This window comes from Lepisma saccharinum, chromosome 4 (genome assembly GCF_977018435.1).
Source record: "Lepisma saccharinum chromosome 4, izLepSacc3.1, whole genome shotgun sequence".
NCBI lineage: Eukaryota > Metazoa > Arthropoda > Insecta > Zygentoma > Lepismatidae > Lepisma > Lepisma saccharinum.
Genome location: NC_139232.1, coordinates 115,952,122 through 115,969,693, shown reverse-complemented (window position 1 = coordinate 115,969,693; position 17,572 = coordinate 115,952,122). Strand labels below are relative to the sequence as shown.

General features: G+C 38.6%; 1 protein-coding gene across 1 annotated transcript in view; it reads right to left on the bottom strand.

Moving 5' to 3' along the window:
- Positions 1-17,572, bottom strand: part of Syt7 (Synaptotagmin 7) — an 863,311-nt gene that overhangs the window by 628,089 nt on the left and 217,650 nt on the right. Inside the window, exon 3 of the mRNA XM_083121280.1 lies at positions 1,116-1,183. The gene's annotated coding sequence lies outside the window, so the exon portion shown is untranslated. The remainder of the gene's footprint in view (positions 1-1,115; positions 1,184-17,572) is intronic.

Sequence of the window (17,572 nt, the reverse complement as noted above, 5' to 3'; positions counted from 1 at the left end):
CATTCGTTAAAACACTCCCACCATGGATGATAAACAGTTTGAAGGTTAAAAGTCTGTATCAAGAAAGTACGCCGCATATTTAAAATAACATTAACAACACAATGTAGGGCCAAGGCCTTGCAGAAAACAGTCACGTGTGAGACGGCTGTGTCCAATTGGAAGCTATATTATTGTACAGCCAGAGGAAAGTTTCCGCTCTTATGGAATTATCACAACATGCTATAAAATACTTGTGGTTTATATTCCTTTTGATAGACAAACCACGCACTGGTAAAAATCAACAGGCAAGACATGATCAAAGGCTGATTTTCAGGACAGGGTGTAAGCTTTAGGAATTCAAGCTTGATTCACGAGAGGTTCATAACAAAAGCCATTTTCCTCCGATTGTTAAGCAAGCAATACGTAATGTTTGCGCGCATGTTTTCAAATAAAACTGTTTCACCTCCCGATCATTTTCACAACAAGAACAAAACAAAAAAACATGTAAGTGACAAGTGGTAGGCAACATACTCGTAGCACCTGCATCCGAGTGACATGTCACTTGAAAGAGAATCTCAAGAAGCCACAAGGAGTTTGCAACACTGGCCACCAGAGGGAACAGTGTGTAGACTCGGCAGAATAACGATTGTTGGACTACCGCGAATATGGCCACACGGAGGTGTCAAGTTCAAGTGTGATCCAGTTTCTGCAAGCGAATGACAGCACCGATGGAACGCTTTGAGCGCTTCAAAAGAGAAATTCTCTATCACCTGCCTAACAGTCCAGACCTGGCACTCAGTGATTACCATCGTTTCTGAACGTGAAAACTCTTCGTTATTTGTTGTACGATGTGTTACGGACCACGATGAACGTGAATCACCACAGGAACTTAACTCTATATTTTTCTGTGACGGAATTAATGTATTCTTGTCTAAGCAGAAAAAATACTGGGAAAAAGTGGAGATGTGTGGACGTGAGATAGGCTGTGTATACAATTCAGAGCGCTTGGAGAGATCAATGTTTATGAGAACTTATCACATGAACAATGAGGGAAAATATTTTGTGAAATTCATTTCGAATCGAGCACATAAAAATAAAGAAACAGATGCATTTAATTAAAACGTTTCAGTACTTACATTTGGACCTTAGAAATAGCTTCACTTGTTTTTTAGAGCATCTGGAGGAAAACAGAGCATTCTTTGACCTAGAATGAGACCAAAATGGTAAAATTAATTTATTGAGAATTATTCATGAGTCGACTATTACTATCTTCCATTGCTGATAAATTGGTTCTTTTTCTAATAATAAAATACAAATAAAATTTCATGATAATCAATTACGTTGCTCCACATCTACTTACTTTTTTTACAAAAAATCTACTAACCAACGTGACATCATATTCCAACAACGAGTACCCTAGATAGATAATTTACTTAGTACATTTGACTTCCAATCAAAAAGATTATAACAAAATAAAGTAAATAATTGGTAACAGTAGTATAAGCCAGAGACGCATTAAACTCATTTGTTTTCAAATAAAAATCATTGCTACTTACCTCATATGCATAGCGGAAGATTTTTCAAGCTGGGGATCACTTTTTTCCCATGAAATAAGCGTTATTTTTAACATTATAATCATTTATTGGTCGTTGCTAATTTGGCGCGCAAATTTTGACTCACGTTGTCCATCGTCAGCTGATATGCAGTATCGTCAGCTGATGTGCAGTGTTTCCAAACTTATGAACCGATAAATGCCGCACAAATTATTCACAAAAGGTTTTTAAGCGAAAATTGAGGCTACACTCTACTTTACGTCCTTATCTGCATGGTGATTGCTTCTTTGCGTTCGCGGTGCGCGATCGTGGTGCGGCAGCCGGCATCTCTTCGGGTAAGTACCTTTTTCTTTTTACACTTTCTGTTCACGATAGCCCCACTATCCATTCACGGGGTCGAGGTATGCCTACGAGGTTAGGTTAGGCCTGTTAGGTTAGGTTCCATTAGCACTCATTTCACCCCTAAATATGTGCTTCATCATCTAAAAAATTCCTCAGTACGTTCAATTGCGCATATCCGGACAACATCGGTTTTTCTCGATTTACTCCTTCAGGAAATTTTTGCTCGCTTTAGGATTTACGTTGTTGAATTCCTTATAAAATAAACTTTCCAACGATATATGACACGTATTCCTTAGGAAAAGGACGTAAACTAGAGTCTTACCTTACATTGGAAAAAACCCGCTCACACGTCATCTTGTCAAACTTCCGCGTGGTTGCTACACTGTGAGGGGGTTACATAATCGAACGCACGGAACATTTGATTCACGTAGTCGACGGTAATGGCGGCACGAGCTATCGTACAACGGAGATGCATGATTGACGAAAAATACCTTATTTACAGGCAAAATACGTTGCACGATTCTAAAAAACAATTTCCTTGGCTTCAGAAAGTCTCCAAGAACGCAATTCCGTAAGTACTTTCTCGTTTTTTCTCCTGTAAATTTTAAGAAATCCTTCTCCGGCTTATACTATCGTTACCAAATAATTAATACCAATATAAATATCTCATTAATTACCTCAACTGTAATAATATTATCCACATTATTATTATTAAAAAAAACAATCGACCAACCTGTATGTATCTATCTTCATTACGCGGAGATCTGGTAACATGGCCCTCAGTTGCCATGACAAACAGTGCTGCCATCTGTTATCGTAAAGTTACCGCAAAATGGGCTTTAGTACGATCTTAAGGCTTGTTAATCTACAGCACTACAATCTATCGATAACTTGATAAATGAAAAGTATATAGGGAACCTAAAATTTACGAACGAAAAACCTGTTGTTTGGTAAGGCAGACGACTATTAGTGTTATATATTTCTGACTAATATGTTCTAATACGTCAGATCAAACTTTCTTTATCAGTGAAAGGGTGTAAATAGTTTTGGTGACGTGGAGTGATAATGAGCATTTTGCCTAGATTGAAGTGGTGGAAAGTAGCCTCTTTAGGATTTCATCTCACTTCTTAGGGAAATCAATTATTAGAACAGTAAAATACAAAAAAAAAAAAAAAAAAAAAAGGATTAAGGAAATGCTTTACAGAATGGTGATCTATGAGTATCATTGTGAACTAAATACATTGTGCTTTCCCAGTGAGCGAGCGCATTGAATGAACGACACACGACTTCAGCTCAAGAACGAGATTGACCTTTAAGAATATTTACAATTGTGCACATGTAGATTTTTACAACACAATGAAGATTAAATTTCGATTTTGAGCAATATAAAATCTTAAAAATTATATGAACAGAGAAAATAAAGCTGACTTGTAGAAACTACTTAGTAACGGCTGTTCACAATGATAGTTGACTCCTGTACATGACAGATGGCAGTTTTTGAAGGGTATAACATCATAACTTTCAACTAGTCGCCATTTGTCCCCATTATTGCGATTAAGTGGTGGAAAAAAACATTTTACAGGGTGTCCAGGTTGGGACTAACAATTTTTAAAAGTGTGTTATTTTAATATGGTAAGGAGTAGTTAGAAATAGAAACACACATTTTGAAGGTAAACTCACTAAGTTTTATTGGAAGCAGTTACAACTTAGTGTAGCTCAGTATAACTCTATATCAGCTCCGTTTATTGCACGGAGAATGTCCATCCTGTATTCAATCATCCTCCGCGTGTTCTGTAGTATCTGAGGGGTTGCAGAAGCAAGAGAATTTCGAATACGGCCCTACAGTTCTTGCACGTAGATCATCTATCTTTTGCAGAATGCGCTATGTCTTTCATGTAGCCCCAAAGAAAGTAGTCTAGAGGGATGACATATCTTCTACAGAATGTCAATGGAAAATGAATGTCTTTTCGGCTTGTCATGTGACTTAATTTCGTGCAACAACTGCACCTTGTATGCGTACAAACGTAACCTTTTGTGCCCAACTTCGTGAACAGTGGACCTTGGAATTCCTAGATTTCTGCTTGCCTCCGGTATTGACTTCGGTTGGCTATGCGTGCTTTTTCCTGTACCGACGCCATTTTTGTTTGAGCGACACTACCGCCACCACCGCTTGTTGTACATGTATGGAAATTTACTGAAGTAAATTCACAAATGTATTATTCATTTTGAAACGATTTGTTAACAAAAAGCTTGGTTTGTTAAAATGTAATAACTATTTAAAAACTGTCAGTTAGAATCCGGACACCCTGTATAACTGAAACAGAAGTCCGTACAGCAAAGAGTTCAGATTTAATTCTCTGTAGAATATATAAATACATATACGCACTTAACGCATCGTTCTTCCAATTTCAGGGTTTCAAATTTCAGTGAGAAGGAAGACGTTTTACCGGATGAGACGAGGAGTAGAAGACGAAAACGATTTCTGGCAGGGACAGAGCTGTGGCCGATGAACGACCGAGAGCCAAACAAAGGAAAGGAAACCGAGATAAATTTTCCGATATCTTACCTCGATGCTTTCTTTCCAGGGCGATAAACTCGTTTCGCCTCATCGAGTGGTTTGCGGCCGCACTCCGCGTTTCCCAAGGATCTCCCTCCGGCCCGCCATTAGAACAAACCGCCGGGCCTTCGAGAACCGGAAAGAGGCCATCACGTCGAGTTTTCCATCGCAGTTAGATGGCCCTCGGGGGTGCGTTTGCAGAAGGGAAGGTTATCGAGGGAAGTTTGCGCACGGAGGAAGATGGTCGCAAATAGATTGCCGAGTGCGGCGAAGAAAGCAAATACAGGGCTGCGATCTTGAGAAACCATTTTACACAAGCAATCCTTGCTAATACACTAACACAAAGGAACTCCGTCATTAATTCAAACTTCAAGCCCATCCAGCACTACACGCTGCAGTTCTGCCTGAAATGGTAATGGATTGTTGGATGCTTAAAATGTAAATATTTAAAGCACTTCATTCACCCATTCATTTATTGTGACTTCAGTCTAATAGATTCTAATGTTCATGCTATCATTGTAAGAAAACATCGAAAATACAATTGAGGCGCTCAGAATAATAACGGCAGATCCCAACCAAAGTTTATCTTGAGAAAAATTATAACGTAATTTTTTTTAGGTTCTTTTAAATATGGTTTTTCAAGTTTATCTGCAAATTCTTGAACCATTGTGGTTAATAGTTTCACAGATTTTGTGTTGCTTACTAGGAAAAAATATACACAAGTGAAAAAAATTGAGAAAAACTTATTTATTGAGTTTACCTTTATTTAACATGTTGTATTAACCCAACTCCATTTCCTGATTTTCACATTCTTCTTCAACATCAACACCATCATGAACAAGACTTTTATAAAAATCATGACAGACGGGTAGTATATATTTCAATAGTTGCATCAGGTCATTGTATTAGTGGCCGCGGTGGCTCAGTCGGTAACGCGTCTGACTACCATGCTCAAGGTCCCGGGTTCGATCCCCGGCCGGTTCAAATCCGGGAACTTTTCTAACGGCGCCCACCCAGCGTCGAATAACATGGGTACCTGGGGGAAACCCTGGGGGGTAAAGGCGGTCAGGGGCGTGATGCTGATCACATCACCCCCACTCACGACCGGATCAAGAAAGTGTGGGGCGTTACCCCCACACCCCCTATACGCCCCTATACGCCTTCATGGCGTGGTGCTATGCACAGGGGAACACTTTACCTTTACCATTGTATTTAGCTTTCATAATTTTTCTTTGTTCACTGTACTTCTGCTGTAACTTAAACAATGAAACATCTACAGTTTTACCTCGTTTCCTAAAATTAACTGTTTGATGTACGTCAATGTCAGACTAAGATAAACTAAATTTTACAATATCAGGATTATCATGTTCCACAATACTGGAAGTTGATTGATTGATTGATTTGCTTTATTTTACTTCGCTTCTTGTGCCACTTTTGGATAATTTACGAAGATGGGAATGAGTGATGATATGATGAAATTGATGAATGGACACTCACAGACATTCATGCCCAGGCCAGGATTCGAACCCGAGACCCCTGGCGTCGTAGCGCGATGTGCTAACCACTCTGAAACGGGAGCCGGCATTGGAAGTAACCTTACGTAAAAGCAGAGGAGCACCATCAACATATTTTTTTCTGATGACAAAGTTTGAACTAATACTGTTTTAACTGTTTCTGCATAACTTCCGTTTGTTTATTACCCATTCACTTGAGTTTTTCACTCGTTTTTTTATCTTTTTTCGGAGATTCTGGCATACCAACACACTCAGTCACGGACGCCGCCATATTGTCTACAATGCCACCGAATTCGTAGCGGACATAAACAAAAGCACACACAGTTGGGATATGTCATTTTTTCACTGATAATATTTTCATTTTCCTTACGGACGAATCTTAAAGGTGGAATATGAGAGTTTTGGCATACCAGAATTCTTTTCATACTTCAGCATATGAAAGGTAGGTGGCAGCAGTATACCGTCATACTTTTACCTCAAAATTCGAGGTCGGTTGGGATCTGCCATTATTATTCTGAGCGAATCAATTATATTTAATCCTTAGGTAAAAAAACATTTGGACTGGTAGCACAAAATGCATAAAATAATATTCTACTGTTACTACCCCACCAACGATCAAAGGGTTCTAAAAATGATTTTCACACAGTCAGTCATGTTCCAAACACACATGCTCTTTTTTTAAAAATATATTTTTTTAAAAAAAATGTTAATACTTCAAAAAATGTTAACGGTTAAAACATGTCATAATAAGGTTTTCTATAAGATCACTTTGGTAAAATTATTAGTAAAAGTTCCATTGTTCAACAACGTGAGAAAAATACATTATTGCAAATTATTTCACCTGATAAGAGCTTCCAATTTAGTGAGGCGACATGCAAACCAAGGTGAATTACAAAACATTAAAGACTTTAGAAGCATTTTAGTAAACAAATGTAAATTATATAACTTTAATTCTATTAAGAAATGTTCTTTTGAAAGAAACACATTCCTGACATGGAAAATGAGCTCGCTTTTGTAATTTAAATTTCTAGCAAATCCTCTGGGATTTGAAATAGAATTATGCTCTTCATGCCCCTTTCCCTCTCCCTGCCCCCTAACCCTCTTGGTCCCCAACCACATTTTGGTTTCCAACGCAGCTTCAGTTCTTGAGAAGTTTAATTGACAATGTTTCTGGTGTACTTTAGAAGTGTTCACAGCAAGTCTCTTTCGCCGCATCTCACTCTAATGTCTGGTTAGGCGTAAAGAGACGAAACCACGTAAGCAACTGGGTTGACCACGGAGGAAAGAGGAAAGTTAATAAAATATTTGTCTTCACCAAAGACGTACAAGTCTAACTGTGATTGTGAGGAAAGTTGAGGGTGTGCATTGGAGCCCTGTTGTTGTTGACTTCGTTTATTTTACTTCACTTTTATGCCACTTTTAACTAATCGCGGAGATGAGGATGAGTGATTATATTATAAAATTGATGAAGGGATGCTAACAAATAGCACCCGTGCCCAGGTTGGGATTCGAATCCGGGAACCCTAACGTCGTAGCGCGCTGTAATAACCACTCGACCAAGGAGTCCTAAATGTTTACAGACTAAGGAGGCTTTGGCGTCTAGACTCACAGCCAGTACACCGTTGTGATGCTCGTGTAGCGTCGTCCCTTATGTGTTCGTGATTGTCCTTTCATCCATCTCTTTTTTCAGAAGTCATCAACATGGTCAAGGTAGCCAAAAGTTGCAGAAAAGCGAAAAAAATTAGACAAATCATCTAAAAGTGTATGTTATAAAAATAATATTTCTCTACGTAAAAATTATCCACTAATTTTAATAAACACGGGTACTATTATTATTATTTTAGTGACACAATTTGAATTGACTTCTATCTAAATGTTGAAATTTTAAATGTATGCTGACATTCCAAATATTATAATGGGTAGGCTTCCAGTTCTCAGGGCCTGTTAAGCCGCAGTAGTGTAGTTTTCAAGATGCACGTTCGACTTGAGTCACCATATCACTGCCTACATTAATATTAGGCTTGTCTTTGAGTTATCTCGCAAGGTAGAATAGAATTCAAAACAATTTCCCCTTAATCCTAATCTACCTATTTGCCTCCTGGTTCTTTAGTTCTTTATTCTCTCACATCTAGTATTCATATTCTTGCTTTTATATTTCACTTTGTACCTCTCCAGGTGAATTAACGACAACACGAGAGAGTCGTGTAGTGACCGGGATTCGTTTCCAGGATCACTAGCTTCGCAGACCGGTTCACTAACCGCTACGTCACAATTGACAGTCCCACTTTAAACTGTATGCCCAGTCCCGATTAGCCTTCCTGTGCATAAAGTAGACTTAAAACAACAACCCAAACAAACCTATGGACAGTCTCTTGTTCGAATCCCGGCCTGGTTATGGGTGTTCCTTCATCACGCCTGCTAGTCTTCGCGATTAGTCAAATGTGGCAGAAAAGCGAAGTACAATAAACCAAACCTAATGAAACCACATTTGACAGCCGATTCAGATAAACACGCGAACCGTTACAAGGGATACTTCTTTCAAATTCTGACAGATTAACGCCCAAAAGCTGAAGATGCATTGTCATGTCTTGTGATGTGAAGGAAGTGCAGAGCGTGAATCTTTTATTTATCACCAAACTTGGTTCCAGTAAATCTTCAAAGGTTAGAATCGAAAAGACCTCCTTTCTTACGACGGCTTAAATCCCCAGATCTTAGATTGGCTGTTATCATTCTGCCCTCCCGTCGCTCTTAATTGAATTTCAAATTACACGTTCCTAGAGGAGGCGTCAAGGTGCAAGGTAAGAGATTGGGGAGTTGGTAATTGGCAAAGTGCGCGTCGAGGCTTACTGTGTCACGTAGCATTAGTGGGTGTATTTTTTGAACGATTGCATCTCCAGAAATCGGCGAGTTTTTGAATATGTGGGGTCCTCCCTAATACGACGTCACGGCATGTTGCTTTATGAAGACAACCAAATGTCAACCTCTCTTTCACTAGTACATCCTAGACTGCATTTTGCAGACTAGCGAGGCTCTGGCGTGTCAACTCTCAGCCAGTATACTAGTCTGTAGGGCTCGTATTTTGTCGTCCCTATATGTTTGTCATTGCGCTTTCATCCATCTCATCTTTTCATCATTCATCCTCATCTTTGTGATTAGACAAAAAGTGGCAGAAAACCGAAGAAAAATAAAATAAATCAATAAAAAATCAATCAATGAACCTGGCTGATTTATCATGAACACAGAGACAAAGTCATTGGTATCGGTATCTCAATACGAGGAAGAAAGAAAACGTTGCAGACCGCCTGAAATGTAGTGTGGCCCGCGGTACAGTACTGTTGTTCAGGTCATATAACTTTAAGGATGCCACGTCGTTTTCTGCTGTTAACCTTGACTCGCCAAGTTCTTGCTGTACAGCCAACAGCAGATTAAATAGGAGGAAAAAGATTTTCCCAACGGAAAATAAGTTGGCAATGATGCGAACACCGAGGCATTCTTGATAAGACGCTTGAGGAGCGTCGAGCAAACTTTCCTGAAAAAGCAAAACCCCAGTATCGAAGGTCATGCTGCACGTGGATTGGCAACTTTCGGGAGCATGCTGTCTGTCTACACAATTCTCCCCAAATGCCTGTTTAAAGATGAAGCTTCTGCTAGCATTTTATTTTTCAAATGTAGTTCTGACATTGTAGTCATTTTACAGTTATTTTTATTTGTTCTTATTTCGCTTTGATTTTATATCACTTTTATAATTAATCGAAACTATGGAGATGAATGATAATTAGCTTAAATTGATGAAGGGACACTTAAAAGAGAGATTGCCAGAGCAGGACTCGAACCCGGAACCTAAAGCGGATAGGTTGGGGAAGACCGTCAGTAACTCCCGGCCATGAACTGGCTTATAAAATTTGTAATTGCTCAGGAGTATTTTTTGTTCTGCTCATGCTTAATACCTGCTTTCGGACACTTAATTTATAAGTGACACACTTCGTTCGGTGGGGAAAAGCCACGTATTGTTTGAGAGGAGGGACACATCTCGTTCATATACAATCATGGACAATACTTGAACGTGCTAAACACTACTTTCGGAGATCATTTGGACATGACAATTTTGAAATACAAGTTGCATTTTCTCCACTTAGATTCATTATATCCAAATTTTATTCTAATAGATAATCTCGCAACAACTCAAAATGTTTTAATTGACTCGAATTCACAATGACTAATATATACTGGACCTACATTTTTTAAATGCAAAATCTAGGTGACGAAAATATGCCTCAACACGAAATGAAAATGCAATATTCATTCAATACACTAAAAATGCTAACCAAGGCAGACTTTATTATATATTATTAATAACCCTACACACGTAACTTTTCTATCCTCTAACAGGTTTCTTTTTCGGAGGAAGATTCACAAGGCTTAATAGGATTATCATTCACTACAAAGCAATAGCTATAAATATTAGATAAACTTGAAATGAGGGGTTTGTGTTCACCATAAGAGTTGCAGCAAGTAAAACAAAATACGTATGTAAGGAAGAGGTGTGCAAGTGTAAGTTTATATGTGAAAATTTACCGAGTGGTAGCACTAGACGATTTTACGACATGGGTCCTAGGTTCGAATTCCGGTCTGGGCATTGGTGTTCTTTTTAATGTTCTATTCATCATATCTTCACTCATCTTCATCGTCGCGATTGCCCAAAAGTGGCAGAAAAGCGAGCTAAATAACAAAATAAAAATACATGTGAAAATTGAAAGGTGAATTAAGAGCTGATAGGTAAAATATATTTCATGAGCAATGTGCGATAGAAGTTCTGTTAAGATGTCAAACCTGTAGTAAGCAAATAGCGAAGTTGTGTGAAGAATTGAAGATGAGCTTCTATCACATTTAATCTAAGCTCACACGAAGAGTAGAGCTCTGTGTGAGCTAGAGCAACGCAAAGCACAGAAAGCACTTAATTTTTGAGAGAAACAATGAATTTCAAGGTTTTCTGCAAATGTCAGAATTTGAACTCTAAAATAATAACACTGGGGAACAAAAAAAGGATCTTATTTTGTGGCATAAAGTTTAATAACAGTTTCAGCACACAAAACAGCTGTGACTGTCAATTGTATGATTGGTTCAGTTGAATTGACTCCAGTTATAAAAATAAACACGCCATGGAAAATGTAGGAGGTAAAATTACTCCTCGTTTTTCTCGGTAATATCAAAATTTGATGATGGGCTGAAATTCCCATTAAGAAACTTATTAATTTATTTGTAAATTGTTGCTAGGCAACTTATGAAGCATTGCTAGGCAATTGGAGAATCACAGAGCAGAAAACCACCGCGATATAGTTGGAAATATGTTGAAAAATTTTGAGAAATTGGGAGCTAATATGAGTGTGAAGATACATTTCCTACATAGCCACATTGACAGATTCCCCGAAAACCTTTGTGATTTTAGTGAAGAACAGGGAGAAAGGTTCCATTAGGATATAAGGATAATGGAAGAAAGGTACCAGGGACGGTGGGATCGCCACATGATGGCCGACTAGCCTACTGTTGGAGCTTACAGAGGGATTGTCCTAAAAAGCAATACAGCAGGAAATCGTATAGAAAACGTTTCACATAGTTTGTTACTTCATTGTGTACATATTTTCTTAATTATTATGATCATAGGCCTATATAAATTTATTTTTATAATAATGATTGTAATCGCAAAAAGAAATATTAAATTGTTGTTGGAAGTTCATTTATATGTATGTCTTATGTTTCCGCCATTTTGGTTTAGTTGCATTTATTTCATAAATTAGTGCCAATTCAGGAAATATATTATTATATCATCATTCAGCAGCATGAAATCGCCCTAAATTAGCTCTCAAACATTGTGCTGCAATTTCACTGTTACCCAGTGTAATTCTTATATGACGAATAGTATCATGTTGTAAGCCAGTGGGGATTTGAGGTGCTTTGCGAATTGTTGCTTTTCGAATTTATTTTCGTTGTTACCATTCTTGATATAGGCAGCATTTCGTGACAAGTTCTTAATTAGTTTGGGTTTTTGTTTCACGTCAATTTTATGCACAGATAGGCTAATCGGAACTGGACCTACAGTTTAAAGTGGGATCCAAACCTTTATGTGTCTCCACCGGGTATGGAACCCAAAGCCCCTTGATTGCAAGGCTTGACGTTATCACTACGTCATCGCGAAGGCCCTCCGTAATGGGTAACATAAATTTGTTTTAAACATATTTCTCACAGTAAATAGAGTTCGTTATGACCACAGACTGGAAATTAGTTTTTTGCGAAAATACGAGGAATACCTATCGCTCTTCTCTTGTTACTATTCATTAGAAAATAAGAATAATTTCATTTCTATCGTTGCTATTGATTGACGAAACAACAATGCTTCAAACTCAGAAGCCAAAACCGAAGCTTATATAAAGATTAAATATGTAAGGTGGAGGTGGGATGAAGACCAGATTCTAAACCCAGCTATTCGACTTTGAAGCGCGTTACGCTAACCAATTTCCCACGGGGTTGGCTTTTTCGTGTATGTCAGTTCATCAAATCAATACATTCGTCATTCAAATTCCAGAGGTAGCAAAGCAACGTAAATTAACGAAAACAGAAAACAATAACATACATACACTTGTCATCATCACCCAGCAAATCCACACACAAACCTCGTCTGGCATTCGTTTTGCAGAATGGCATTGGGGATTAAAGATCGTCCATTTCCTGATTCAGCTCGAGACAATTCAGGTGCCTTATCAAAGCTGCACTGAAGCACGCAGGGTTTCTAACCCACTTTGCTGTGGGGTCTACTATTACCTTTACCGTTGTTTGTACGTATTATTTGTATAATTTTAACCGCGACTGATTGATGTAGTATTATACAAGTATGTAGTTTATTTTACGTCGCTTTTCGGCAACTTTTGGGTAATCGCCACTATGTAGATGATTTTGATAAAAAGAGATGAATGAAACGACAATTACAACTAGGGATGAGCCGATACCGATATAAGGGGTATCGGTAAGTATCGGTTGATATTTTTGCGCCGATACCAGCCGATACCATTGTTTTTGAGTCGCTTGAGGAGCGTCCAAAACCAATTGTCTTTTTCCATTTCAAAGTTTCGTTCACCTTTTCCAACTTACCTTTGGTTTTGAAAAAAAAATAGTTGTACATTTTTGTTAAATGAACCTGTACTCAAGTTTACGGGAACAGCAAGTGCGTGACCAAAGATATGTACGCAAATAAGACTCGCAAATCAAGCATAACGTGAAATTATCCCCATGGGAGTTCGCTGCTTGTGTTTATTTCTCTTCCAAGTCTACCAGGCTTTGTTCGTAGAGATGCGGTCTCGCGTTACACTAACCTGAATGAGGTCCCGAAAGCCAACGATGCACCTGTGGGTATTCCTTCCACTTTCTTTGGTGTTTACGGACATCCCTCTCTTTAGTGACATCCAACAGTCAAAAAGGTCATCGCCCATGAAAGTGATGGGTGTGTCTCAGACATAGTACATAGCATTTTTCTGGAAATTCAAATACCTGGGCTTTTCCTTTCCAACTTTAGCCTTTTGTTTGTCTCGACTGGGTTTCGGCAGAAGGAACACGGCAGGGGAATAATTTTCTTTGACCGACAGATGACGGCAGTTCGTTTCGGGAAAGTGTAGTGATGGGTTTGGAATTCCTCCCACGGCAAGCGATAGAACCTTGCATTTAATTTTTCTTAGAAATCATTTGCCGAAAGTATGTCGAAATCAAAGTGGTCACTTTGGAATATCACTGTGCTGAAGTCAATCGCCTGATATACGCGTAGAAGCAAGACTGGTAAGTTTTCATTCTCCCCTTACGTCTCACTTACTAATTATTATTCTGTTTGTTAAAGGACACAAAAGAGACGAGATTGGTTTCACACTACAGCTTTACCGTTAGTTTTAGAGGTCGTGTCCGGGGCTGGTAAATCGCCAATTAATCTTGTGTTCACGGATGATTCAATGTTAGTTTGGGAAGAGTGATCCTTTAGTTTTAGAGGAGGTTGAAGAGGCATGGTCTCATCTTTCAACATTGGGTGAGAGAAGGACGACGACCACACGATTGCCTTAGCTTCACTTAATATCTCTCTAATATTTGAAGCATCTGATCGATTGTCACTTTAAAAAATTGTAAAGTTGAGATGCATCGTTACAACAGAGCATCGTTTGGTGGGTTAATTTATTCATCGCCCCTCGTCAGAAATGAATACGTATAAAATGTAATAATAATAAGTACACAGACACACACCGGCATCGGTATCGGTGGGTATCGGTATCGGTTCAAAGTGGTATCGGCTCAGCCCTAATTACAACACATATGGACTACACAACACAAGCCTCACAGCAGATTATACTGGCTGTAAGTCCAGACGCCAGAGCCTCGTTAGTCTGCAAAAATCAGCCGAGGGTGTACTACTTGGAATAGAGGTTGACATCTGGGTGTCTTCGGAAAGGGTCACCACCAGCAAACGTATTTTAACCTCGACGAGAAATAGGTAATGGCAGTAGAAAGCCACAACGAACGGTTCCAGTCATTCATGCCTTGTTAGATTCGAAACAGAAATTCTCCGACCGTCGTCGATTCATTCTTGTAATCTTGTCGGAAGTACTTTCAGCTTCCTCAAAACTCCTTGGAAGCCATTAAAATGGTATAAATGTTCCTCACCATCAGAAATGAATCTTAAATCTTCCCGTTATCGCCCCAACACTCTTGGGATCTACGGGATCACTCAACTCGGGAAAGGGAGGGAGGGAAGAAAATTTATTCACGAGCGCGAACTGCGAGCCATTCATCAATCTTCAAGATGGAAGTTCTTACCGCTTTAAATTTAATCACGTGAACAAGACCTCTTCCAGCCACGAGGAAACATTAAGGACCCCGCTGTTCCGGAGCCACTTCTAGCTTGTCTTGAAAATAAAAAATGTACCATTTAGGAGATATATGCCTTCCTATGGTAGCAATTTCATCTTCTGAAAGAGTTCAGAAATAATGTTATAAATTTCTATAAAATGAACCACGCTGTACTAGATACAGAAATATACGCACTGACTGAAGGAAACAAAAAGATATGTCACTCTGTGTTGTTAAATAATTCTGTTGTAACGATGGCAGTACTTATTTGGCTGCATCTAGTTTATGGAGTTCTTTTAGAGCGTATTTGGGAATGCACTCTGCACCATCATTTAAAAAGCATTCTAAGGTGTAATATAACAAGTATGGCCACTCGAAGAGCATTCACTTTTAGACAGTTATATGTCGCAAGCTCCGTATAGTACCTGTTATCGAACAACCGACATCATCCAGACTTACAGAAACAGAGGCAGGAATCTATGCCCACAAATTGCAAGCAACACATCACCAGCAACAACACAAACAGAAGACAAGGAACGGGAGTTCAACAAACAACAGCCAGACAATATCGTTCGTTCGTTCCTTGATGGTCAAGATATACGATACTACTCCTTAACCCAACAAGCAAGGCTACAACATTAAAAGATGTAACCAGTCATTCTTCCAATACGTTTCACAAGACATGTAATCAAGATGACAGTCCCGCTTATACGTATAATAAAATAAAAACACACAACTTTCTTATTTACCAATATTTTTTGTCCAAACTTTGTACAAACATGTAACAACTCAGATGTTTTTGCAAATCAAGAAAACTAGCGCACTTCCACATGTGAACAGTTAGTGGCACGGCAAATGTCAAACCGGTTGTCAGCCTCAAGCCACACGTTTTGAAGCATGTGCGGGGTAATGTTGGTTACTGAAATCACAATTCTTTCACGATAGTCTTGCAAATCTCTAACCGGTGTACAGCAAACTTTGTCCTTAACACAACCCCACAACAAAAAATCACACACAGTGAGGTCTGGCGACCGTGGGGGCCATTCAATAAAATTCGAACCTCTTCCTATCCAATTTTCTATGTTGCAGCGGCCAAAGATGAATGTTATATAAAGATAAAAGTTTCCACTTCGAAAAAGACGGTTATAAACATTAGTGTACTTAAATCTCCTCCAGATTCAACACCCGCACGCCAATACTTCCTACACGTCACAGACCTGAGAAAAGCATTGTTTATATATTTTTACTTGGATAGACATCACCCACGCTCCCTCTGATTTCTTTACTGGTTGTGTATGCAGGCTGTCGTTATTAAAGTTCTGAGGTGAAGGAATACAGATTATTTTGAACTTATGGCCTCAGTCATTCTTGATATATCAATGTCTGGCACGAAAGGACATGACACGTAACACAAGGACAGCTTTTCAAAACAGCCTATTAGCACTCTGAAAAACATTGCGTGACTCAACTTTAGATAAGTTTGTTTCCTTAGCGTAAATAATGGATACAGAAGAGAACCAGACATCTTGTCGTAGAAGACGAAATGCAGTCCTAACAAGATTAATGCGATTCGACCACAGTTGCCAGAGTTCCCGTTGATTCCAAATGCCTCAGAAAAAGCAATTAATATTTAAATGAGTTCCGACAGACCAACGTCACCTTGAACTTCAAGCACGCAACGCACTGGGTACTACAGAAGGAAAGTATCTTGATGAAGGTCAATCAGCTTAAAGAGGGTTTAGTTTCCAAGAAAATACAGAAATCAAATTTCTCTGCGGAACAATACAGGGTTGATGTGGCCATTGATCATTAGAGTCCTGATTGTTATGTAATCAAGACATGAAAAATATGTAGAAGAATCACTGAAATAAATACAAAATATGTAAATATATCAAAATATATCAAAATATGACAAAATATTTCCAAAGTCTTTGGTCAGTTTCTTCAATCTTCTATTATTTGATTGCTCGGAATTTCCGTTAGGCCACTGCCTAACTATCGATCATCAGCCATTATCAGCTGGAATTGTTTGTCAAATACAGCAGTATTGCGGGTGTGTCTCATCGCACCAAACTCGAACACCTTCATGGTAAAGCGCCGTATTTCATCTTTTGAAGCAGGGACGGAATGCTTTCGTGGTTAGGTTAGGCTTGTTAGGTATAAATCTCTTAGCATAAATACATTACATTTAGCCTAACAACGAAAGCATTTAGCCTGACGTCAGAAGACGAAATTTGTCGCTTGACCAAGAAGATGTTTGAGTTTTCGTGCAATCAATGAGATCTGCTCCTTGCAGTGTGATTTTAATGGCGTAAAATAAGATAAAGTGGAAGGATTGAACTTGTGAGAATCAGGTAAAAGTTACAGCTTTTTAATTAGGAATCATATTCTGAATTATTCTGCCGAAAATACATCTGCATTACTCAATGGAAACTTCAGAAATATCGCAAATACCGTATTTTATGTGAAAGTGTATATGTAAAATGAAATTCATGTATATTGCTTCTGACATCGTACTTTGTCGAAATTTGCAATTTTATCTTCCCTACATAGAAAGAAAAAAATTGTAATTACCTTGTAATCCGAATCCAAGAGATCATGAATGTAAATAATGGCGTTTCCACAATTTCACTTCGGATATGCTGAGGTTTTTTCCGCTGTACCCTTAAAAAGGTAAACATGAATTTGACACCAGGTAATGACATGAATATCCTGAAAACAGAGAACGTTTTACATCCATAGGGATGTTC